Source organism: Manis pentadactyla, chromosome 3 (genome assembly GCF_030020395.1).
Source record: "Manis pentadactyla isolate mManPen7 chromosome 3, mManPen7.hap1, whole genome shotgun sequence".
NCBI classification, from domain to species: Eukaryota; Metazoa; Chordata; class Mammalia; order Pholidota; family Manidae; genus Manis; species Manis pentadactyla.
Window position 1 is genome coordinate 34,353,500 of NC_080021.1, and position 25,499 is coordinate 34,378,998.

The 25,499-nt window shown below is 36.3% G+C and overlaps 1 long non-coding RNA gene across 1 annotated transcript in view; it reads right to left on the reverse strand.

The window, feature by feature from the left end:
• Positions 1-308: 308 nt before the first annotated feature.
• LOC130683148 (uncharacterized) overlaps positions 309-25,499 on the reverse strand; it is a 30,178-nt gene continuing 4,987 nt past the window's right edge. Inside the window, exon 2 of the long non-coding RNA XR_008996760.1 lies at positions 309-475. This is a non-coding gene — a long non-coding RNA (uncharacterized LOC130683148). The remainder of the gene's footprint in view (positions 476-25,499) is intronic.

The following is a 25,499-nucleotide window of genomic DNA, read 5'->3' on the forward strand; positions in this document are numbered from 1 at the left end:
GATATTTTGATGTAAGTTTAGATTATAAGTGTATACATATGCCAAAATTCATTGAGTTATACACTAAGATTTGTGCATAACATATTGTATGTACTTCAATTTAAAAAAAAGCTAGATGTCTTGGGAACTTATCTTTCAAGTACAGGTCTTAAAGGTTGGGGGTGCCCAATGTGGGGTTCAAACCCTTTGTTCCTTATGGAGAAGCATACTTGTTTTCCCCCTATTGTGGATTGCTGTGCTAAGAATGGGATTCATGTTGAGTTTGTATCTCAACCTCTCCTACTCACTTCAATGTGGGGTTCACTCGCTTGTTTTTATTTTATTTTATTTTATTTTTTGCTATTTTCAGAGGAAATTTTTCTGTATGTAGGTAGCTGTAGATTTGGTATATCCATGCAGGAGGCAAGTTCAGGATCCTCCTGTGTTTCCATCTTGAAACGGAACTCCCAGGACTCAAATTCTTACACCAACTAGCCTAGTAGAAAATAAAATTAAAATATTTGTAGTTATTTAAGAGAATGCAAAAATGAAAACCTGTTTCAAAGTGTGCTTTTGAAAAATGAAGGTTAGCCTTAGGAACTTTCCCCAGCAGCACCCTTGTCAGAAACAGAGAAGAAAGATAAAAATTGATTTAAAGAAACCAAAATAGATTTTACATTATCCAGATTTTAAAAGTTGGTGTTGTATTTAGATATCACTTCTTAAAAGTTAACTCTTTTTTCAAAGATTAATGATTTGTCCCTTTCACTGTTTTTTATACATACTGTATTTTTTGATAAAATTGTTGGAGATGGCTAGTTTACAGCCCAATTAAAAATAATTCAAAGAAAAAAATGTTCACTTATGGGGTACATGTCTCTTGTTATTCTTACAATAACAGAAATAAATTAGTTAAGGGACACTTAGTTTCAAGGTTCATTTAAAGACATGAAAAGTTTAAATATTAATTTTCGTGCTGTTGTCAATTTGAAATAGGTCATTACCATTACTGTTATTTCTGAAGTCTCTAGAAAAGCTTCTCTTTTAAACAAATGATGAACCATAGCCTTTTGTTGTAGTAATTTGGTGATCCCACTATTAATTGACTTCTCTATAATTGATTAACTTGCTTTGAATTGGTTTTAGGTTCCCTGCAATGCTGATTTTTTAAAATTTGAAATATAACATATGCCTAGCATTTGCCAAGAAGCTATTCTTCCATTCTTTTCCAGTGTCTCTCTAACATAAGGGTTGTAGAGCTTACACTCTATACTTCTGTTGGGGGTTGAGTTTATTCTCCTCGGTTCTTATTGCTGCCACAACAAAGAACTGAAGGACAGAAACACAGCAGTGAAGCAGAGCTAGGGCTTTATTTGAATACATGCCAATGGAGGAGTGGGCTAGAGTATCAAGGCAGACAAAGGCAGGTTTACTCGAATAAAGCAGAGAGCAAGGAAAAAGAGGGAGGAAAAGGAAGCTCTTTGAACTGCTTTTTGGCATAGGGCATAATTCCCTGCCAACTCCTAAAGCCAGTGTCACCTGGTGTCCAGTATCCATTTGAATCTGTACAGCATGGGAACTAAGTCCCTACCACCCCAGGATTCGAGGCAGCCGCAGAGTTCTGGATGGAGTGAGATTATGTTTTGAGAACTTCCCAAAGGCAAAGAAAGGAGATTTTCAGGCAGGCTACTAAAGAGCAAGATTGTACAGCTGCAGTTCTTTCCAGGTAACCCAGGTGACAGGAACTTGGAAGCTCAAATCAGAGCTCTCAGCAGCCTCTCCCTACTTATCTGGAGTAGAACAGACTGACACACTTGAAGAAAGGCCAGTGCAAACCTCAGAGAGGAGGCACACTTAAGGATTTAGGGTTTGGGGTTTTATAGGGCTTTTTGGGTAAGGGTCAGCATAAGGCATGTGCATAGAGGTGATTTATAATTCCTTTGAAGTTTTATCTTAAGAATAAGGTTATTTAGGTGACTGTGTTGATTCAGATCCTGGCATTCTTTGTCCACATAGGTTCATTTACACTTCTGAGGTCTGTCTCCTGACCTGGTTACAAAGTTACTTGATTAAGAGACCAAAAGAAGAGGGAAAAACAGCATATAGGTTAAGTTAAAGAATAAGATGGGCCTTTTTGCAGGCTAAGTAGATTTTACAATGGCATGATCTAATTGGTTCAATGAAGACATGGGCTGTGCTCTGATCTGATACTTTTCTTTATCTGGAGAATATCTGAACATTCTAAGTCACTGCTGGCCTTTGGAACTTGAATTGATTAACTCATTAACTTTGTGAGTCCTTTCTGGCTCTCTTCTTTTATCTGGTTAACAATTTGAGTCCCTTTAAGTGGTTTTATTGTCTTTATTCTGTCTACCCACTCATGTCTATTTTTCTGCCTAACACTTCTTTCTACCTGGAGTCACAGAATATTTAAGAGACTCCCTCCTTTAAGAAGTCATTTATGCATTTGAGAAAGGAAACCCCTTTGTCAAATACCATCATTAATGATGCATAAATATTTGTATGCATTCAGTAGGGCAAGACACTGATCATCTAAATAATTGAGAGACTCACATGGTGTGTGTAATGTCATTTGCTTGCATTATTTTAACTATTTGCTGAAAATCTTCCATCTCTAATACACATACACACAAATCAACATTTACCGAATAACCCTCTGTTGAATAAGAAGAATTGGTTTTTGGTCTTCTATTCCAAGTGCTCCCTAAAACATTTCTGTGTGGCAGGCTGGGAAACTGAAAATTGTATTTCAAACTCCCCTGCAGCTAGGGGTCTACGAATGAGGTCTATTCATGTAAGTTCCACAAGTTGGAAGTGGGGTGGAGGCCAATGATTTACTTCCTATTTTCTGTGGGTAATCACTGCCAGGGATATGTTGGGTCTTTCTGAAACAGTGCTCCAGTGCCCAGTCACTGACATGGGATACCCAGAAGCAATTGCAAAGGAGGCCTTGTGATTCTTACTCCTTGATTGTAACAGAAGGAAAAACTCCCCTGACTGGGGAGTTTATCATTCTGCTCTGAGGGTTGTTCCTGGAGGACCTGCCTAGAAACCATTCCTTCCTTGTTTTGAATAATTTTTTCTTCAAATTGCAAGATTTTTGTTTCTTATAACTGTATTCTGACTGATACTGCCTCAGGAAGAATAGTTTAGAAAAGAGCAGCTGATATGTAAGCTTGAAAGCTTTTCCAAGAAACTCAGTCATTGAAGTTCAAACGTTGTAGCCTCCAGCAGTTGGTGCCTGGAGACAACTGATCAACCATACTGATAGGCAAAGTAGCAGGACACAAGGGGCAAGGAGCAGAGCTTTTGAAGTCAAACAGGACTGCATGGTCTAGTGAATTTCCAGTTAGAGCTATAGTTTCCGGACAGATTGGCAAGAAGTAAAATTAAAGAAGAAACTTAATCCTTAGATAAGTTCCATAGTCACCACTTGAAGTTTAGTGTTCCATACCTGGGAAGGTAAACCATGCTAAGCTAGACCAGTTGATAGACTCATAGCATAGTAAAGAGAATGCAGCCTTTGGAAGGTAACAGTCCTGAAATCTCCCATCAACTTTGTTACTTACTGGCCACATGACCTTTAGTATTTTCCTTAGTCTCCAAGCTTCAGTTTCCACAACTGCTAAATGTGGATATTAACATCTTGCTTTAGGGATTGTTCTTTTAGAAATAAGGAATACAAAGCACCTGGACATAACCAGTATTCAGAAGCGGTAATGAACTATTATTCCCTCAGCTTTTAATTTAATAGTGAATCTAGTCCTCTTTACACAGAAGCAGAAATAATAAATTATGAGAATTGGAAAAGAAGAAAACAAAAAAGAGAAATATCAACTAGGGCTAATAAGTAGGGCTGAACAGCCCCAGTAGGGCTATTGTTGTCTCATTGGCCCTGAGACACAGGGAAAAAGGAAATCTTCTCCTACAGTGAGAAGAAAGGAAATAAAGTAGTCTGGAGCCAGAAAGAATCTAGGACAGGCCCTCCTGCTGCATTAGCACTGGGTGACTGTGAAAACATGAGGTCTGCTCTCAGCAGTAGAGGTATGCACAGTGGTTTCTGTTATAATTCTCTGTTTTCACTCAAAACTTGCCAAAATTTTTCTTTTGAGGTGGAACTCTCCAATATTTTCTACAGTTCAAATTGGTTATTTGAAGTAGCATTGGAAGAAAGCAGACATGTTACTGGAATGCAAGGAAGTGGGAGAAGAGACACAAAATTATAAGCTGTCCCTTGTTAACCATGTTAGATTGTCTATACAATCATTAAAAAGAAGTTGCATTTTTAACTGAAATTCAGCATGTGAAAGAGTTTCACAGTGAGGCATTTTGTGTTCTATGTAAAGTTCTAAATATGGACAATATTGCCTAAAACACATATGTTGTTAACTCCATGAGGGTAGCAGCTATATTCTTTATGCATTTGTGCCACCAGCACTTAATGTACATTGTGTCCATAGCCTACATGTATGGTTTCTACAAACACAAAACAAAAATAATTGGTTTTATTTTTAAAACCAAAAACCTTTTTCATTCAGTTAAATCAATTGAACTACTAGTCGGTTCAGTGAAACAAAAGTACAAATTGTCTCATGCAAATCAAACTTGTTTGTGTATAGGCAGAACTACAATCTTCTGGTTAATTTCTATAATTTTTAAAAACCATGTTAAAAAAGCATAGTATATGCATGATTATTATACACTCTTTAAATGGAGAAACTGTACTTATAAGAATGACTAACCATGTTCCATAAAATTCAATCTCCATCAAATGCCATTTTCTTTAAGACAGTTTCCTTGGTTAGGCAGAGGCAGGGATGAAAAATATAACTGTGTTGAGCTTGGTTTAGAAGCATGATGCTCTGGGAAAGCCATGAGCTCCAGACACTTCAGGACACATCAGCAAACTATACAGGGGATACAGATAGAACTTGGAGGCCCAGCTTTATTCTGAATGTGGTTCCATGAACAGACATTTGAATAGATTAGGAATCTAGAATTAGAAGGTAATATTGAACCATGATGGCATTAATTCCTGGTTACTGGCACTCTTCAGATCAGTAATCCCACTGAGACAACAGGGAAGTGCTTTAGTAAGACACCCACAGAATCTGGTGTTGCCATTTTAAGCAACAATCTCTACCATTTTCTTCCCCTGGCTTCCACTTGGCCTCTTCCCAGGGTACTGGTGGCCAGCATATCTTATATGCAGTTCACACTGTCCCCTCAGTGAGTGTGCACAATAAGATGGCTGGCCTACAGACTATCCTGGTGGCGGTGCAGTCACATGTCTGTCGTATAGACTCCCATGCCTGTGGATGGGTCTACTGCAGCCATTGATTTCCCAATTCACTGGGGAGGGTGGCGAAAATGCTAGCTCCTTTGCTGTCCTTCTCTCCCTTCATCAATTCTCTTTTCAGTTTTAAATTTCACTTTTTTCTTTTAATTCTCCAATCCCTTCTAAAAACCCATTTTGCATTTTAATACTACACTAACAGTCTAAAATCTGTTGCTTTCATTTGATTCTGCCTCGCTTGACATTTTAAAATATAGGTCCATTAAATAGTTTGCAGAGCACACATATATCATTGAAGTTGTGACTTGATTTGAGACTAAAGAGAATAATGACAATAATAGTAATATAACATATTTGGTATTTATTACATTCTGGACATTGTATTAAGATGGCATAGAATAATGATTAAAAGCACCAAATTATTATTAGCCAACATAGATTTAAATCCCAGTCTGGGCACTTTGCTTGCTTTGAAATCTGGGCAAATTAATATTTCAAAGACCTTCATTTTGCCATCTATAGAATGAAAATACTGCTAGTACCTACCCCAGAGCTATTCTGAGCATGAACTGAGATATTACATGTAAAACTCTCAGTGATTGTCTGTCACTTAGTAAACAAGAAATGTAGCATGTTAGTTGTTACTGATTCTAGCAATTTTTGTTTCATTTAATCATATTGATCACTGTCATTCCATTATGTAGATAAGGCAATGAAAGCTCAGAGAAGCTAATTTATCCCAGATAGTACAGCTGGTAATTGCCTGAAAAGGTACTTAGTTCACAGATCTTACTGTAGAACCTGGGCACTGACACTGAAAACTCATGGTTCTTACCTCATATTCTTTAAAATTATACTTGCCCAGGTACACATGGGGATTCACATTCATAGGTCTGCTGCAGCTGCTTATATTTACATTTATTATTTATTATTTTCTAGTTCCACAGATAATTTTGTTGACAGCTAAAACACACCTATAGAAGAGCAACAAAGCCTTTCTCGTGCTGTGATTAGGATAAATTAAGAACAAGTATATGAAACTCACTTGTAAAATGTTTGTTTCTTTCAACAGCTAATGCATATCAAGAGCTATTGTAACTCTAATTAATAAAAGGACAAAAATGATTCTTAAGGATGCATGCCTCAAAGAAAATTCTGGGTTATTGGGCAAAAATCATTGTACCTGACAAAAGGAAAGCTCATAGAAGACCTCAGAGCAAGTGAGTTTTGTATAAGTTATAGTCAAAAAGAAAATTTGGGAATTTTTTAGATGACAAAAAATGATTTCTCCCTGAGGCAGAATAGGAATCTGAATCCCTTGGGTGAGTCACTTTATGATTCACCTACACTGTCCCGTGGCCTGGGAAGTAACTGTATCAATGAAGTGAAAGGTTTTAAAGAGGTGTCACCCCAGTGTACCTGACAGTGCCCTTAACAGAGGACTCAGGTTAACCCCTGGGTCACCTGTCCCTGGTGACCCTGCCCAGAGGCCTCAGGGAAGTATGGGCCTTAGCATCCCTGGGGATCTCAGGCTCTGCACATCAGAATGCCATTCTGAGGCACTAGTCATTCCTCAAGTCAGCACTGGGAGTCTGGCACTGAGTGTGTAGACCTAGAGGACCTCTGGACAGGGAATTATTTTGGATATGCTGCTACTCCTAGTAGGGGAGCAGAGGGGTATCAATCACCTCACCCCATGATGGATTGAAAACTAATAGCGATACCCTCAAAATGTTGAGGCAAAGGCTACCCCAGTTACGATAATAAAACTTCTAAAGTAGATGGTCTTTGTCTTGTTTTGAGAGGTCAATAGCACCTTGCACACTAGGAGTTCTTACTAAGTAGAATTTATATAGTTACGTTTTGGTAATTGATGTTTTATGGTCTTATATATGCAATTCATATCACTTGTTTTTTTCCTAATATAGAGTATAAGTGACAGGATTTATATAAGACCTTTAAAATTGTTTTTAATGATTCTATGTGGGGAAAATGGAACTTTCTAACAAGGATTCCCACCTGGCTTAATAGTGTCCATTGTATATATAAGAGCATGTTTGCACATCCCATTTATGGGATGTTTACTTGTGACAGAGCCACTGGTTGTCATGGGAGTACCTGCCTAGGGGAGGGATAAAGAGGAAACACCCATTCTTTCCTTTGGGTTCCTGGTATATAATTGGTCAGGCATCTGCCAGTCACCTGGGACCAGCCCATAGAGTTGCTCCCTGAGCATGGGGGCAGGGGCTGGCTGCCACTGGGAGAGGGTTAAGAGAACCATGGGGTCCCTGTGCTCCTGGAGAATTAAGCCCAAGTGTGAGAGCAGGGAGCTTGGAGGGTAGGGAGTGAGGAGAGACTGACGCCTACTGCTTACAGGATTAAGCTCACATTAGGGAGCAGAACCTGTAGCCGGGCTGGGGAGCGCATTTTAGCCAGTCATGTGTGCAAAGATGCCTGTGACCGCTGTGAGAATAAATGTGTTAAACCCCTTTTCCCCAAACTTTTTCCTCCAACTTTCCCCTTTGTCTTTCTTTGGTCTTACAAAAATCACAGAGAACTTGTCCTGGGCGGGGAACCCCTCCTCCCAGAGCTACATTCCAAAACCTTATTTATATAGTCATTTAACAAAAAGTTATCAATTCTTACTATATATAAAGAAGCATGTTAGATACTAGAATAATAGTGAAGAAAATGACAGGTTCTGTGCCTAAGAAACTTAGAGATATTCACCAAACATTCACAGCTGCAACTTCTATTTACTTAGTTAAAAAAAATAGCATCTGTCTGTCTAACACTGACTAGGCATTGGGTGATGCAGTCCTGCCCTTAACTTGCTATTAAGAAAAAATTCAGTATATAACTATAAATTGTGATTAGCCTAATGAAGAAAACAAGTAATAGAAAATAACCCAGTCATTAATCTTGGTGCAGGAAGATCTCCATGAAGATGTGAGGTTCAAATGAGAATTGAAAGTCAGGAAGTAATCATGTATGAGAAAGTTGGTCCAGAAAGAGAGAAGAGTGTTTTGAAAGCTCCAAGGTAAGACCTACCTTCCTGACAGATCAGACAAGAAATAAATAATAAGGGCAAAACTATTACTGTGATAAGGATTTTGAATGCATTATTATCAACAAGTATCTACTATGTGAGTACAAGGAACTGGAGATACAATGATAAATACAGATTAAAAAACGTTCCTGCTCTCCTGGAACTTACAATCAGGGGAGAAAGACACACCTGAGTGTACAATTACAGGTGTGATGAGGACCATGGGTTAGGGTAATATGGGCATGTGTAGCAATTGTGTTTTACCAACCCTAGAAGGACTGGGGGAGTCGTCTCTGAGGAACCACCATTTGAACCAGGTTTTGAAAGATAAGTAAGCATTTGCTGTGAGAAGGGTTTCAGGTTTAGGAGACTGTCCAAGTAGAGGAAACATCCCAGGTCAGTTGGTATATTTGTTTCTTCAAAAGAAGAATTTACAGGAGTAAATGGGCAATTTAGATTTGATGGCCTATACAGAAGAAAGTATTGATACATTGAATATAAAATAAAAGAAAGAAATTGCTAGTCATGGCTAGGTAAAGAAATTGAAGAACATTTGAACCTAATGGGTCATTAGTTTTCCCTGAAAACCTTTGTGTAAGAATTAGCTTTTATATTCTTGTCATCAGATTACTATTTTATGCTTAACACTGCAGTTCTAAATCTTCTCAAAACTGCTGTCAATAGGGGACTTCAGTCTTCTCCTTAGGATGCATGTTTTGTTTCTTTTCATTCAGAATTGATATTTCTTTGGGAGAAAAATGGAGATTTTATGAGGACTAAAGTATATCACAAAACAACTGGATATTTTTCCCCACAAAAGCTTCTAAACTAATTTTGAACTCAGAACATTTCTGATTTTCCTTTCCTGCCCATGTAGGAGAGAAAGGTTACAAAAAGCAAAGGCATTCCTTCACTTAAAATCACAATTTGTGGAGAAGAAAGATGAAAATATTATTTAGAAACTTTACCAAATGATAGGACATCCACATGATTATTAATCATGTGTTTGCCATTGTCACACTGTATTGTCAAAATGCTTTAGTTTTATGATTTCAGAAATTGCTGTTTAAATATATTTTTATGACATGACAAATGGTCTGGTGATCTATGGAGCATACATTTCTATGGAAGTTGTTATTATATTCTAGCATGGCTAAATGCAGCTCGAAAGGAATTTTGTAGAGAAATCCTGGGCCCATTGTCTTCTCTTTGAAATCATCCTAACTTCCTTGGCAGAACTGGTTCCTTCGTGCACACAGCCCTTCAGTACAGCAGTTATAATTGATTATAATTACTGTTCACATGCCCATCTCCTTCACTAAACTGAGTGACTCAAAGGCAGGGAATGTTTATTATTTGTCTTTCTAACCACAGGACTTTAGATATAGTAGATGCTCGAAATACATTTGTGCATGAACAAATATGAGTGAAATTTATTAAGACATACTATTGAGGTCATCAAAGATAGGATCTTTGTCTAAATAACACATATAAAACTTTAAAGGGGATGTTCATTTGGAAAGATTTCCCCCCTAACCCCAACTAAGCCAACACCGAAATACCCCCTTGGCCACTTTGACACCTAGTTCTTGTAAATGTTTCCCTTCCTTCCATGTATTCACTCTCATAATCCAGTAAGTCTCAGAAACATAGCCATGTTTAAACATCTGGGATTCATCAGGCTGGTTCTGTTAATCAAAGTTCTGGAGATCAGTTCCAGATGTTGCCTAACTAAAGTTACATAAACATTGTTCACATTTTTAACTACAATCAGAGCTAACTTCCCATATCTTAAAAGTAACTTAATTTGTATAGGTAGGAGTTACACTCTGCACTATTTTTAAAAATTAACTCTCAACTTAATACAGAGATAAGGCTGATAGATTTGCCTTAGAAATGAATGAATATCAATAAAAATTCTAGATCTATTTTTGGAAGTCATATTTAATCACATTAGCTCAAAGATTCCATAAGAAGGAAAGAAAACTTAATACTGTCCAAGTGTCCACTATGTGGGGGTGGAAAAATAATTTTCCCTCTACCCTTCTAGGTTCTTGGCTGAGACCCCCCCCATACACACAAAAAATACAGATTAGCAAGAAAAAACAGAAATTTAATAACATGTATACCTCCTCTATACATGGGGCAGATACCCAGGAAAAATGAGTAACTTACGGTCTCCAGTTAAAGGCAAAAGACAATGTTGAGAGTGGGGGAAGGAAGCCACTTAAGGGAGGTTATTAGGTAAAGCATAATAAACAAGGATAAGATTGTTATGTAGATTTAAATTGTTGCCTTATACACTGATGAGAGTTTCTTGATATTTAGTCATCTTCTTCCTGGTTCAGAGAGGGAGACACCCTTACAAATGGAGATTTCCATTATTTAAATGTTTCTTATGAAGGGGTACCTCTACTGGTTTTCAGAACTTGTTTCTTAAAAATAACCAGCTCAAGATAATTTTTATGCTTCGCTTCAGTCCCACCTGTGAAGTTTTGACTTGGAATCACTAAGAACAAAAACTACCCTCTTCCCAAAGCACTGAAGTTTCACAGTCCAGAAGCTGAGTTGATAGATTGCTTCATCTCTCACTGATGCAGAGTTGCTCCAGGAGGGGGGAGCTCACCGCCTGGAGTAAGTTCACTATGAAATCAGTGAGACTGAATAAAGACAAGTGTCCACTATGTGGGGGTTGAAGGGCAAGAAGTTGGCGGTTTTAAAAGGGGTACCACATTTATTCTCACAGCATAGTTATCAGTCTCTCCTGGCTCTGGCACGGCTCCCTCTTGCTTTCCAGCACAGGCTTAATTCTCTCCGGGCACCAGGGTTCAGTGGCTTCCCTCTGGCAGCCACCATTCTCTCCTAGTTTTCTCTCACAACCCTTTCCCCAGCTCTCACAACACTCTGCTTCCCTGTCCCTAGCACTGTGGGAGGATCTCTGGTGACTGCAGGATGCCTGACCAATCACATACCAGGAACTGAGAGGAGAGAATGCAATGCGCATTTCCTCTCCACCATTCCCTTGGGCCAGTACTCCCGTGACTGACTATCCCATCTGTCCCTGGGTAAACTTCCTATAGATGTACATGCAAACTAGCTCATATATATATACCCAGTGTCTTAATCTTGAAAACAGGTAAGTTCAATTAAATAGTTGTATCTCATTTCAAGAGGCATTTCTAGGGAAAAAAAACAAAAAAATGAAAATAGAGCAGACTCTAAACTGAGTTTGAGTCCTGAGAACAGCCATTCTCGATGTCAGGCTTGAAGTATTCTTCAGATGCAATGAGGCCAGACAGTGGCAATCTGATAGACTTTGCTGGCTTACAGTTTGAATGTCTCTTGTGACCTGAGTGGCCCCCGCAGCGCTAGGGATTAAGATTGTCCATACATGAGATATTGTGGTTTCTCTTAAGTGTATAGCACGTTGTCCAGCTTCAGTTTGCAGCACTTTGGGAAGAGGGTACTTTTGTTCTTAGTGATTCAAAGTCAAAAATGTGGGAGAAAACTGGAAACATTAGTTTGGAAGGTGTTGCTAGATAGTTGAGGAAACTGGAAAAATTCAGAATCTAGTCCAGTTTATAGGTAGAAAACAAGAGTAACAGTACTAGAAACTGATATCCATGTATTATAGCTTCTACTGAAACATTTTTTTCTCTATAATCACTCTCATTTCTACCAATCACAATAAGACCAATTTGCTTTAAAAATAAGTGTAGTCTCATTAAACTGGGGATGATTATTGACATTAAGTGCAGCAAGAATAGTGATTGACCATCTATGTTCTTTTTAAGTCTGTTTTGCTTGAAATTTCTTAAGAAATCTCAGATTGGACATTTAAACCACCTCAAAGCTAGGAAGCCAAGGACTCCCCATCAGACTTTGCCTGCAATCCCTATAGGTTTGGCTAAGATCTCCAATATAGCCTGAGGTTCCTGGACCTTTCAGGAAGTGGCCTTCTTTACTCACTTGGTAAGGCCATTGAGAACCCTATAAGCAAGGTACCTGGAGGATGTTTTTTCAAGGGGCTTTGTTGTTTCCGTAAAGTCAACATTAATTCCTTAAAAGTATCTGATCATATCTGACTCTATGCACAGCACTCTCAAATATGATATTTCAGTCAAGCCTTGGTAATATAACCAGTATTTATAACTGTGTCCTGTTACAAGGAGAACATGCTCTTTTTGAACTTACACAAATAACTATGACCATGAAAATAAGGATACCCAATACGACTTTCCAAATTCAGGAGGAACCAAGTAGGGAGAAAATGTATTTGTCTCATTTCCGCTCACGAAAGTGTAGTTTACCAAACTGCTATAAGTCATAGATAAGAGAAACATATTTCCTTAAATCCAGAACAGCAAAATGTTAAAGAATCAGATCCAGCACTGTTTCAAACAAAAAGACATCCTCATGAATCAATTCAGCCCAATATAATGAATTCTTGCTGATCTTGATCTTTCACTAGAAGTTTTATGAATCTATCAATTTCTCCATTAAGTTCTATCAATTCTTAGCCTCTTCAGTGGTATAATCTGAAAGTTATCAGTAAGTTGTACTTATCAGAGTCCTTTCCATGGATGGTCTTAAAGATGGAGCACTTTTGCAAAAGCATCAGAGTAAACTAGTAACTGTGTATAAATGATAAAACAACTTAAAATTGGCCATAGTTGAAGATCTGATGAGAGTTTATTATAATGTAAGTGATAAGGAAATTTGGTTATGTCTGTGACATACACCATTTTAAGATGATAACTAGAATTGTGACTTATAACCTACCAAGAATATCAGATTTCCAGAAGTGTCAAACAAATCCTGGAATACTTATATTAATACTATATACCCCTACAAATATAATGTAAAGAAGGTTTAGTTATACTTCTTATTTGACAATGCTTCCTATGTAACAACATATCAAATAAACCTAATTGATGTAACCTCTCCCTTTTCATAAGGAAAGAAAGCAAACCTTTTGAGATGTTCCACGAAACCTCTGGAAAATCCCAAAGTCAGTCCTGGGTCAAAAAGATTTTTAGAATTTTGATTTTGGGAAATTGGTCAAAACTATTGAAAGGTTCTGGACATTTGATTAAATAGGACCACAGATCATTATGAAACAACTTAATTATCTATTTGACCAAGGTGATGATAAAAGATTTTAAAGGCAAATTCAGGAAGTCACATACACAGTTGTGAACAAAACCTCACTCTTTTATGAGAAGATTCCATTATCTTAAGTAATCAAAGACCTGATAAAGACAATATGAAGCCCAGGAAATTATTTTGATACAACATCAAAATCTTAGCTTTCCAGGCAGATTACTTAAGGTATTGTGAAAGGATTTAATATTTTATCAGGAGCAGACCAATAGTCCAAGAAAACTTTGTTCTTTTAGCAGATGAAAGAAAATTAAGTTAAGCTTTAATATCAACAGTGTATTTATCTAAAGCTAAATTTTTTAAACCCTTATAATAACAATTGAGTTTTAGCCAGCTTGGCCACACAAAGATTCTCTTTCTCTCTTCTGGACTTTCCATATCCATTTAAATTTATGTATTCTCCTCTTCACTGTTCAGAAATAGCCTGTTGTTTTTAATACTGTATTACTTCCATTTCCCTTAACAAAAATTCATCTCCATATCTCATTGTTTTTCTTACCCCAAAATATATCCTACGTTACTTGCATTTAGAGATAGTTTCCCTTAATATTGTTGTGAGTTTTAATTATGTATACTAATTAGAATTAACTTTTAGAAACCTTAATTTCTAATGAAAACTTGTAAGTAAGCAATTGTAAACTGTTATACCAGTATTCTTTAGATTGAAAAATTACACTATTAAAAGAAGGCATATACTTCTAGAGATTTATTCATAAATTTACCAATGTAGCACAAGACATGTTTACTAATAGACCCAAGTATCTGTAGTTTCTCTATAATAAGAAACTGAAAGCAGATAAACCAATGTTCAGTGAGTAATGTTCAATATTGTATATTACTAAGAAATGATACAGATATTCAATGTATTTCTATTATTGAACTTAGCAAAATTTTAAGGTTTCAAGTTACCAAAAAAGATTTTGGAAGCTATTTCAAAGTAGATATATCTTATAAAAATCTCATCATTGTTGAAAGTTAATTTATAGACTTTCATTCCACCTATATCTATTTAATTCACTTGTTCTTAACAGTCATATTTAGATTATTCTGAAATTTTCATGAGACATTAAATAAAGTCAACAATCATCTTAAATTATTTTCTCTTGTTGACAAATTTTGTAACATAGATAACATGAGCTTATTTGAGTAGTAAAACCAGGTAGAATAAAAGTAGTATGTCCGCATTATATTAACTCCAAAGACAAATCTATTTTAATCAAACCAACAAACTTCAACTAACTTTTATTTATCAAAGATTATTTCAGATCCCCTGAACTTGAAAAATATTAGGGCTAGTTTCTATATTTCTAAGAGTTTTGGAACACCCAATCCATACAAGCATTTTCCTTCAAGCCTGCCAAATAGGTTTTACAAATTAATTTTGGCAATACCATCTTGAGATAGAAAAACATCCCATCTATTTTATACACATACACATACACACACACACACACACACACACACACACACAATCAAATCTCATAGCTTTCATTATAAAATTTTAGCCATGATGCACATACAATACAAAACTCACTAGTTTATAAAGAACAGTTAGATCCAAACTGTGTTTCTTGCTGTTTGAATAAGTTTATTCACTAAGATGGATAGAGATTTTTTTACTAATATTTGTGAAGAAGACACTTAAGATTTTTTTATCTGCTGAATTTCTAAACGAATGAGAACCATTTCCCTAAAGTTTGTATTTCAAAGAAATATCTTTCAGCTTCTAGAAAACACAGGGTAGAAAATTTGTATCTCTAAGGCACAGAGAAAGTAAGTTTTCTCTAAGGTGCAGTTTGGGGGGAATATATCTGCCTATTATCAGAGATCTAAGGTAATTACTATTTAAATTTGTCCTTTTTCTTAAGTTCAAAACAATTGCATTTCCAATGTCCTGAAACATTGTCCTTTTATAGTACCTGTAAACATTTTGAAATGAACAGGAGAGGTTTGATGATTGGTAAGGATAGATGGCCTTTGAATTGCTTCTAGAGCTGCATTTATGGTTTTACGAAGATTTTTAAGACAAAGAAAGTTGGTTCTAATTCCTCAAAGAATTGGATTGCAGCCTAATGATACCTAGGGGCTGAGTCACCCATCAAAATACATTATCTTCAATTTTCTTCTCTAGAGCAAAAAAATTTCTACATGTTGGAGCTTCAGGGTCTAATGCAGTATGCCTATATAATGTCTGTATAAAAGTTTACCTTATTATCTGAGTGTACAATTCAACCATAGGAAGAAAAAACCTCTTCTATTGCTTCTGTTAGCCCCTTAACATCAGCCTCCAGCTGAGCCATTTCTTGATCATTATAAGAGGCCTGGGAGAAATTCTGTTCTTTGTTTTCCTGTGAGGGACATTTTCCCCAGGGGGTCCATCTGGCTGGTTTGTTAACTACAATATAATAAATGGATGGGAAAAGCACTCCTTAGCAGCCAATCAGGGTACCTGTTAGTGGCATTGTGAATGTCCACTGATCTTTCTAACTCTTCTCTAAATTTGGTAGGATCTTCTGAAAGCAGAGGTTAAAGAGGGCTTTGTATAATCTCATCTTGTTAAAGAAGACTCTAAGACTAGATGTCATACTCGTTTTTGTGTTCTCTCCAATTTCACCTCCCTCTAGATACCAAAAAGACCGTAGTTCAGGATGAGAGCTCTCTAAAAAATTTTTCAAATACAGCTTTTCCAATTCAGAAAGATCTATCCTTTGGCCATTGATGAGTAGGATATTCAATGGTATACTTATCTCAATAGAACTCAAGCCAATCAGCCTTTTCATGGTTTAACAATGGATGTAAAAGGCATCCCAAAAGAGGGTATAAAAGATGCAGCCCCCAGATTCAATAAGTTCATTCCCAGCATTTGTCTAAGAAAGCAAAGACCTTTGTTGGCATTTAGAATGGTATTAGTGAAAACAGTGTCTCAGGTTTCCCACAAGAACATGAGATGCCTCCAGTCACACCTGCTAATATGTGATACTGGGCAGGCACTGCTGGAATAGGACTTTTCCAACATTAATGAAAAAACAGGAGTTGAGATGACAAAAGCCCCTTATGGACTAGGACCCTTCCTCTGAGAGCCAGCTTGGTTGGGAAAGAGAATGCTGCTTGTCACTTACAGCTCTGGATCCCCAACCTGCTTTGGCTGGCCAGCACTAGAGAGAATATCCTCACTAGTCACAAAGCCAAGCTCTCAAGACATAGGACAGCACAAAAGGGAAACATTATCTTGCTTATGTTCTCCTTCTTATAACAAAGGGCACAAAGTATAGAGTGAAAAGAAAACAATGATCATTTCTGGGAGGAAAGAGAACAATAGAAATAAGAGTACTCACAAAAATCCTTTACAGAGTCACTATATACCCCAGGAACTAGTTTACAAGATTATTTTCTCTCACTAATCTAAATTTGGAAAGGGAGAGACAAGAAATTTCTACTTCCTCCTCTCAACAGGTCAGACAGAGAGAGATCCAGGAGAGCTGACTTTGGTAAGAATTCTTACTTTTTGCCAGCTTCTGCCAGTCTTCCAGATCCCATTTGCAGGCTCTGAGGTAAGTATGGTATCTCAACGGGTGCCATGGTAAGTTACCCAACTAGGGGAGGAAAAAATCATTTTATCTCTATCTTTCTATCTAGGTTCTTGGCTGAGACAGCCCTGTAATAAAATACAGATTAACACAAGAAAAACAAACAGAAGTTTAACAACATGTATACCACCCATGGAAGATACCCAGGAAAACTGAGTAACAGTTGAAATGGCCCAAGCTACCCCTTTAACTACCATCTCTAGCTAAACACAAAAGAGGATGTTGAGGAAGGAAGAAGCCAGTTATGGGAAGATGGGCAAAGCACAGTAAACAAGGTGAGGTCAGTATGCAGATTTTATCAGTTGCCTAGAAATTTATCCGTTTCTAGAGATTTAGTCATCCTTTTCTTCCTGGTACAGAAAGAGATACCCTAGAAAATGGAGGTTTCCCCTACAAATGGAAATTATCTCCATTATACAAGTAAGGACATTCAGGCTCATGTAAATTGATTATATTATTGAAAATCACATGCTTAATGGCTAAGCTTAGATTACAGTAATTTTTTCTGACCCCAGATTCCATACTCTTTCCATATGCTATCTGTAATTTTAGACAAGATCAAAAGGATGAATTTGAGCAAAATTTAAAGAGCATATCTACAACTTTTCTTGGGAACTATTTTCCTACCTATGCTTCTTTGGAGATGATACAATTTGGTATTTCATTTTATTCATATTTTATTAAAATAACCAGTTTAATTATCTGATAATATAATTGGATTTTCATAAAGCTCAAAAAAGTCTAATGTATTAGGGAAAAAAATTGAATAAATCCAGTTCTAGCACTGGAGACTCTATAATAAGCACTTGATACCCAGAAATGCTGCAGAGCTCTAAAAGAAGCCTATGATGATCATGAACTGACTCTGATGTTAGCAGAATCATAGAATTGATGTTCCAAACGGTCCTCCTCTGGCAAGGAAGGCAAACTGACCCTGCATAACCATAGCACACTTGTTTTTTAAAGAGCTGTGTTCAAAAGAAATAATAGGAAATCTCCAAAGATGAAGATAAAGAAAAGATATGTGGAGCAAAATAAAGAAGCAAGTGGAGAAAGAAGAAAAAGAACAGTGAGATAAACTTTTCATAGTACCAGTAAACAAATACAAGAGTCAAGGTTCCCAATAGTCCTGGGCTGAGGAGACACCTAAGAAGTTCTGCAAGGTGTGGATGGTGACATTAAGGCAGGATGCTCCAAGGTGGTTGTAGATATATGTTCCTTTTTGCCTGTGGATCCAGTAAACCAAATGTTATGTGGCAGAAAGCCACCCTACAGTAACCCTTCATAATTCTCAAAAATTAAAATAAACTAATTAAAAAAAAATCACCTAATAATAAATTAAATAGGCTACCATGAATGGGGTTATCAGAAACAAAAAACAAACTTAAATTGCCAAAACCTGGAGATAGTAGAATTAGCTGATGGAAAATGTAAAATCATCATGTTATAAAATGTCTTAATAAATGTTTAAAATAATAAAAATCAGTAAGGAATACAAGATTATTTTTCTTTTATGAAACTTCTACATTTTTTAAAATAATGTGCTTAGTCATTTTTAATAGATTCACTAAAATTGAAAGCTTAATGACTATATTAAATAACATTAGACACAGCTAGAGATGCTTAACTAGAAAAACTGAACAATTTGCAATATTTAGAGAAAAGGACATGAAAATGTTTTTAAGAGGTTATTGAAGAGGAAGTAAACACAAGAATGTCAAATATACATCTAATTGTAATCCCTAAAAAATAATAGAAAACACAAAAGAGGCAATAATGGAAGAGAATTGGACAGAGAATTTCCAAGCACTTACGATAGACAGAAACTATAAGAATAGTACAAGAACATGTACCAAACAGAATAATCAAAGAAAAATCTATCTGTGAAGCATATTATAGTACAACTTCAGAATACTAGAAATAAAGGAAGTATCTAAAAGGTAGTCAGAGAAAAACGCAGAGTCAATAGGGAAGAAAATTTAGTCCAACAGTATATTTCTCAATAGCTTCAAAGTAAGTCAAAAGTCCTTAGAACAATATCTTCAAAATGCTGAGAGAAATAATGATCAACCTAGAATTGTTCTGTTACAAAAATGCTTTTCCAAGGTCATTATCAAACTAAAGACATTTACATAAAAGAAAAACAGAGTTCAGTACCAACAGACCTTTCCTGCTGTATATTCTAAATGATGTACTTAAAGGAGGAAGAAGGTTCTAGAAATAAGGTATGAAATTCAACAAAAAATGTTGATCCAAAAAATTGTTAAAAATGTAGAGTAATCTCAAAAGAAATAATGTAAATAGTAAGAAAATGATAACTAATGTCTGTGTTAATAAAGACAGAACACTAGATCTACACTATCCAATAAACTATTAGCCACAAATTGCCATTGAAATGCAAATAAAATTAAGTAAAAAATTTGATTTTTTTGGTCACACTAGATACATTTCTGATGAAATGTACCGCAGGTCCTACATCTAGTTTTTCAGACAAAATAGCCACTTGTACCAGTGGTCCTATCTCTAGTTTTTAAGATAAAAATTACTATAAATATGGAAGAAACTCAAATGTCACTATTAACAAATGATGATGGCTTATATAGAAACCCAAAGAATCTACCAGAAAAATATTAGAATTAGTATTTATTAAGGCACCTGAATAAAATAAGAATATTAAAAAATCAATGTGTGTTAGATCAATGGAACAAAATAGAAATCCCAGAAATAAACTCACACATATATGGTCAATTAATATATGACAAAGGAGGCAAGAATATACAATGGAAAAAAGAGAGTCTCCTTAATAAATGACACTAGGAAATGTGCTCAGCTACATGCAAAAAAATGAAACTGTATTAGTCTCTAACACCATATACAAAAGTAAACTTGAAGTGGATTAAAGACCTAAATATAAGACAAGAAGCCATAAAACTATAATACAAGAAAACAGAGGCAAAAATCTCTTGAAAATAAGCATCAGCAATTTTTTTCTGGCTGCGTTTTCCCAGGCAAGGGAAACCAAAGCAAAAATAAACAAGTGGGACTACTTCAAACTTAAAAGATTCTGTACCACAAAGGAAACCACCAATAAAAAAAGGCAGCCTACAGTATAGTAGAATATATTTGTAAGTGATATATCTGATCAGGAGCTAATATCCAAAATACATAAAGAACTCAGATGACTCAACACCAAAAAACAAAATATCTAATTTAAAAATGCACAAAGGACCTAAAAAGGTGTTTTTCCACAGAAGTCATACAGATGGCCAATGGGCACATGAAAAGATGCTCTACATCACTAATCATCAGGGAAATGCAAATCAAAACCATAATGAGATACCAACTCATACCAGTCAAAATGTCCACTTTTGAAAAGATAAGAAATAAGTGTTGGTGAAGATGTAAAGTAAAGGAAACCCTCTTACACTGTTGGTGGGAATGTAAATTTGTACAGCCACAGTGTAAAGCAGTATGGAGTTTCCTTAAAAAACTAAAAATAGAAACACCAATATCTGTAATTTCATTTCTAGGAATTTACCTAAAGAAAAGAAAATCTCTGATTCAAAAAGATAGAGGCAGTCCTATGTTTACTGTTACATTATTTACAGTAACCAAGATATGGAAGCAACCAGAATGCTCATGAATAGATGAATGGATAAAGATATGGTACATATACACAATGGAATATTATTCAGCATACAGAAAAAAGAAATCCTGCCATTTGCAAAAACATGGATGTACCTAGGGATATTACACAAAATAAAATGATCCAGGCATAGAAAGACAAATACCATATGATTTCACTTACATGTGGAACCTAAAAACAAAACAATGAACAAAACAGCAATAGACTCATAGAGACTGAGTGACTGGTGGTTACCATGGGGAAGGGGCTGGTGTGGGTGAAATAGGTGGAGGCACAAAATCTCAATCATAATATAAATTAGTCACAGAGATGAAAGTACAGCATAGAGAACATAGTCAATAGCTCCAACACATCTTTGTATGTTGACAGATAGTAACTACATTAGTTGGGGTGAACATTAAATAATGTATATAACTGTCAAATCACTATGCTGTGTACTTGAAACAATATATCATATATCAACTATACTTCAATAAAAAATAAAATACCAATGTGTTAATATACACCATCTATAAATCTACAAAGCAAAATTTAAAATATGTTATTTATAGTTACAATGAAATAGGTATTTTAAAAGATGATGCACAAAAAGCTAGGGAAGAACTGCTTAAATTTTATTGAAAGCTATTTTTAAAACATAAATATAGAGAACTATATACCTTGTCCCTAGGTGGTATACCTCAATGTCATAAAAATGTCAGTTTTCCTTAAATTTCACTGCAGACTTAATCAAAATTTAACAGGTTTATTTTTTCTGAGGAACTTGACAAGTTAATTCTAAAACTTAACTTGAAGTAGCAAAGGTCCAATAATGGGTAAACTGTAACTGAAGAAAGTAGATGAGCAAAAATGTGCTACCAAGTATAAAACTTTATTACAAAGTTGTATCAGTGAACACAGTGTGATAATAACTCAAGAACAGACCAGTGGGCCATTGGAATAGAACATTCCGTGGACAAGAGGGCCAAGAAACAGACCGATGCATAATAGAACTTGATAATAATAAAGATATTATTGGGAGCACTGGAGAAACGAGCTGAGCTAATTATGTGAAAAAAACAATAATAGTTATTATTTGCTTATGTAATACATATACATAGATTCCAGGTAGATTAAAATTTTAATTTCAAAGGAAAACTTCTGAAATGTTTAGAAGAAATTATAGAAAATAACTTTTATGATCTCAAGGAAATGTTAACCTTAAATGTAGATGCTAAACTCATTAATAGGAAGAACCTCTATTTATAAAAAGACATCATAAAGCAAATGGGAATACTAACTACAAACTATTTAAAATGTACAAATTTGACTAAAGATTACTCCCCGTTAATTATAATAACTCTTACAAATCAACCAGAAAAAGATGAACATCTTCCCCTCTTCCAAAAAAAAAAAAACATAAAAAGAGACTAATAAATGACCAAACAGCATTACAAATGAGAGGAAATACTAAAGGCTTGGCCTCATTAGTATTCACAGAAGTGCAAATTAAGATCAAAATGAGATATCATGTTATTTGTATTACATTGAACTAAAAATTTGTATAATATCTATTGTTGGCAAGGACAGTAGAGTGATGAAAAATATGTGCAGCTCTGGGGGGTGTATAATTTGGAACATCAAACTTGGAAAGCAATCATTCCATTAATCTAAACATGAATTCACATATAACCCAGAAATTTTACTCCTTAAAACATTAAAGAAACTTGTGGAGTTGCAGAAGGTATACAGAATTGTAGAATTGACAACAATTGAAATAGAATAATAGTCAAAATCAGGTAACAGGGAGAGGATTAAAGATGGTGGCATGAGAGGAGAGACAGAGGCTTCCTCCTAAAATGATACAATTAGAAAATTTAATTGGCACAACTAATCCTGAGAGGGCAACAGGAAAGAGGACGAGTTGGACTGCACACACCAGGAGAAAAGAGCAGACCTCAGCGAACGGGGTAACGTACCAGAGCTGTGGCTCCGCGGGACCGAGCCCTTCCCCCACCCCAGCTCACCGGTGGGAGGAAGAGAAACAGAGCAGGGAGGGAGTGGAAGGCCTGGGACTGCTGAATACCTAGCTCTGGAGATCTGCACTGGGAGCACAAACCTACATTTCATGGTGCTTTCTTGAGACTCGCATGACTACCGGGTTGGAAAGTTAACACAGGCAAAGTTCCTGGGGAGACTGGGATTCTGGCTGCTTGTGGAAAGCAGGGATCCATATCTGGCTGCTCTGGGACAAAAACATACCTGTGTGACCAGCCCACTGGCTCAGGCAGTGGAGGCAGGCACAACAGCCAGGAGGTGGGGAACATCTCTTTCCTCCCCCCAGTCACGAGTAATGCTCCCCTGTGATCCCCGACATTGCTTCAGGGGCTGAGAAGCTTCATAATAGAGCTTCTGGACACTAGAGGGCGCCATATACAAACATGAAACGCTAAAGGAACCTTGTCCACAGTAAAATTGTTAATACAACTCCGGAGAAAGATTTAAATGATATGGACCTCGTGACTCTTCCTGAAAGGGAGTTCAAAATAAAAATCACCAACATTCTAATGGAGGTATGGAAAGACATCTAAGAACTCAGGAATGAATTCAGGTCAGAGATCCAATCGTTGAAGAACACGAAGGAGGGTATTGAAAGCAGGTTGGATACGGTGGAGGAGACAATAAATGAAATAGAAACTAGAGAAGAGGAATACAAAGAAGCTGAGGCACAGAGAGAAAAAGGGATCTCTAAAAATGAAAGAATATTGAGAGAACTGTGTGACCAATCCAAGTGGAACAATATTCGCATTATAGGGAAACCAGAAGAAGAAGAGAGAGAGAAAGGGATAGAAAGTGTCTTTGAGGAGGTAGTTGCTGGAAAGTTCCCCAATCTGGGGAAGGAGATAGTCTCTCAGGCCATGGAGATCAACAGATCTCCCAACACAAGGGACCCAAGGAAGACAACACCAAGACACATAGTAATTAAAATGGGAAAGATCAAGGATAAGGACAGACTATTAAAAGCAGCCAGAGGCAGAAATAAGATCACATACAAAGCAAAGCCCATTAGACTAACAGCAGATTTCTCAGCAGAAACCTTACCGGCCAGAAGGGAGTGGCATGATGTATTTAATGCCATGAATCAGGAGGGCCTGGAACCAAGATCACTTTATCTGGCAAGATTGTCATTTAAATTTGAAGGAGGGATTAAACAATTTCCAGATAAGCAAAAGCTGAGAGAGCTTACCTCCCACAAACCATCTCTGCAGTCTATTTTACAGTGACTGCTATAGATGGAAGTGTTCTGAGGGTTGGATAGCTGTCACCAGAGGTAGTAAAACCATGGTAGGGAGGGTGGAGCAGCTGATTGCCAGGCAAATGCAAAATTAAATTGACTATCCCCAAAGCCAATCAAGGTATAGAGAAAAAGTATAGAATCTGATAAGTAATATATAAAGAATGAAGGAGGAAGAAAAAGGAGGAGAAATAGAAAAGAACCTTTAGATTGTGTTTGTAAGAGCATACTAAATGAGTTAAGTTAGACTCTTAGATAGTAAGGAAAGTAACCTGGAACATTTGGTAACCACGAATCTAAAGCCTGAATTGGCAATAAGTACATACCTATCAATCCTCACCCTAAATGTAAATGGACTGAATGCACCAAACAAAAGACATAGAGTCATTGAATGGATAAAAAAATAAGAACCATCTATATGCTGCTTACAAGAGACTCACCTCAAACCCACAGACATGCACAGATTAAAAGTCAAGGGATGGAAAAAGATATTTCATGCAAACAATAGGGAGAAAAAAGCAGGTGTTGCAGTACTAGTATCAGACAAAATAGACTTCAAAACAAAGAAAGTAACAAGAGATAAAGAAGGACATTACATAATGATAAAGGGCTCAGTCCAACAAGAGGATATAACCATTATAAATATATATGCACCCAACACAGGAGCACCAGCATATGTGAAACAAATACTAACACAACTAAAGGAGGAAATAGAATGCAATGCATTCATTTTAGGAGACTTCAACACACCATTCACTCCAAAGGACAGATCCACCAGACAGAAAATAAGTAAGGACACAGAGGAACTGAACAACACACTAGAACGGATGGACCTAATAGACATCTATAGAACTCTACACCCAAAAGCAACAGGATATACATTCTTCTCAAGTGCACACGGAACATTCTCTAGAATAGACCACATACAAGGCCACAAAAAGAGCCTCAGTAAATTCACAAAGATTGAAATTCTACCAACCAACTTTTCCGACCACAAAGGAATAAAACTAGAAATAAATTGTACAAAGAAAGCAAAAGGCTCACAAACACATGGAGGCTTAACAACATGCTAGAATAAAACAATAGGAAAAATCAGTGAAACCAAGATCTGGTTCTTTGATAAAATAAACAAAATTGATAAGCCTCTAGCCAGACTTATTAAGAGAAAAAGATAATCAACACACATCAACAGAATCAGAAATGAGAAAGGAAACATCATGACGGACCCAACAGAAATACAAAGAATTATTAGAGACTACTATGAAAACCTATATGCTAAGAAGCTGGAAAACCTAGAAGAAATGGAGAACTTCCTAGAAAAATACAACCTTCCAAGACTGACCAAGGAAGAAATACAAAATCTAAACAAACCAACTACCAGAAAAGAAATTGAAGCAGTAATCAAAAATCTACCCAAGAAAAAAACCCCTGGGCCAGATGGATTTACCTCGGAATTTTATCAGACATACAGAGAAGAAATAATA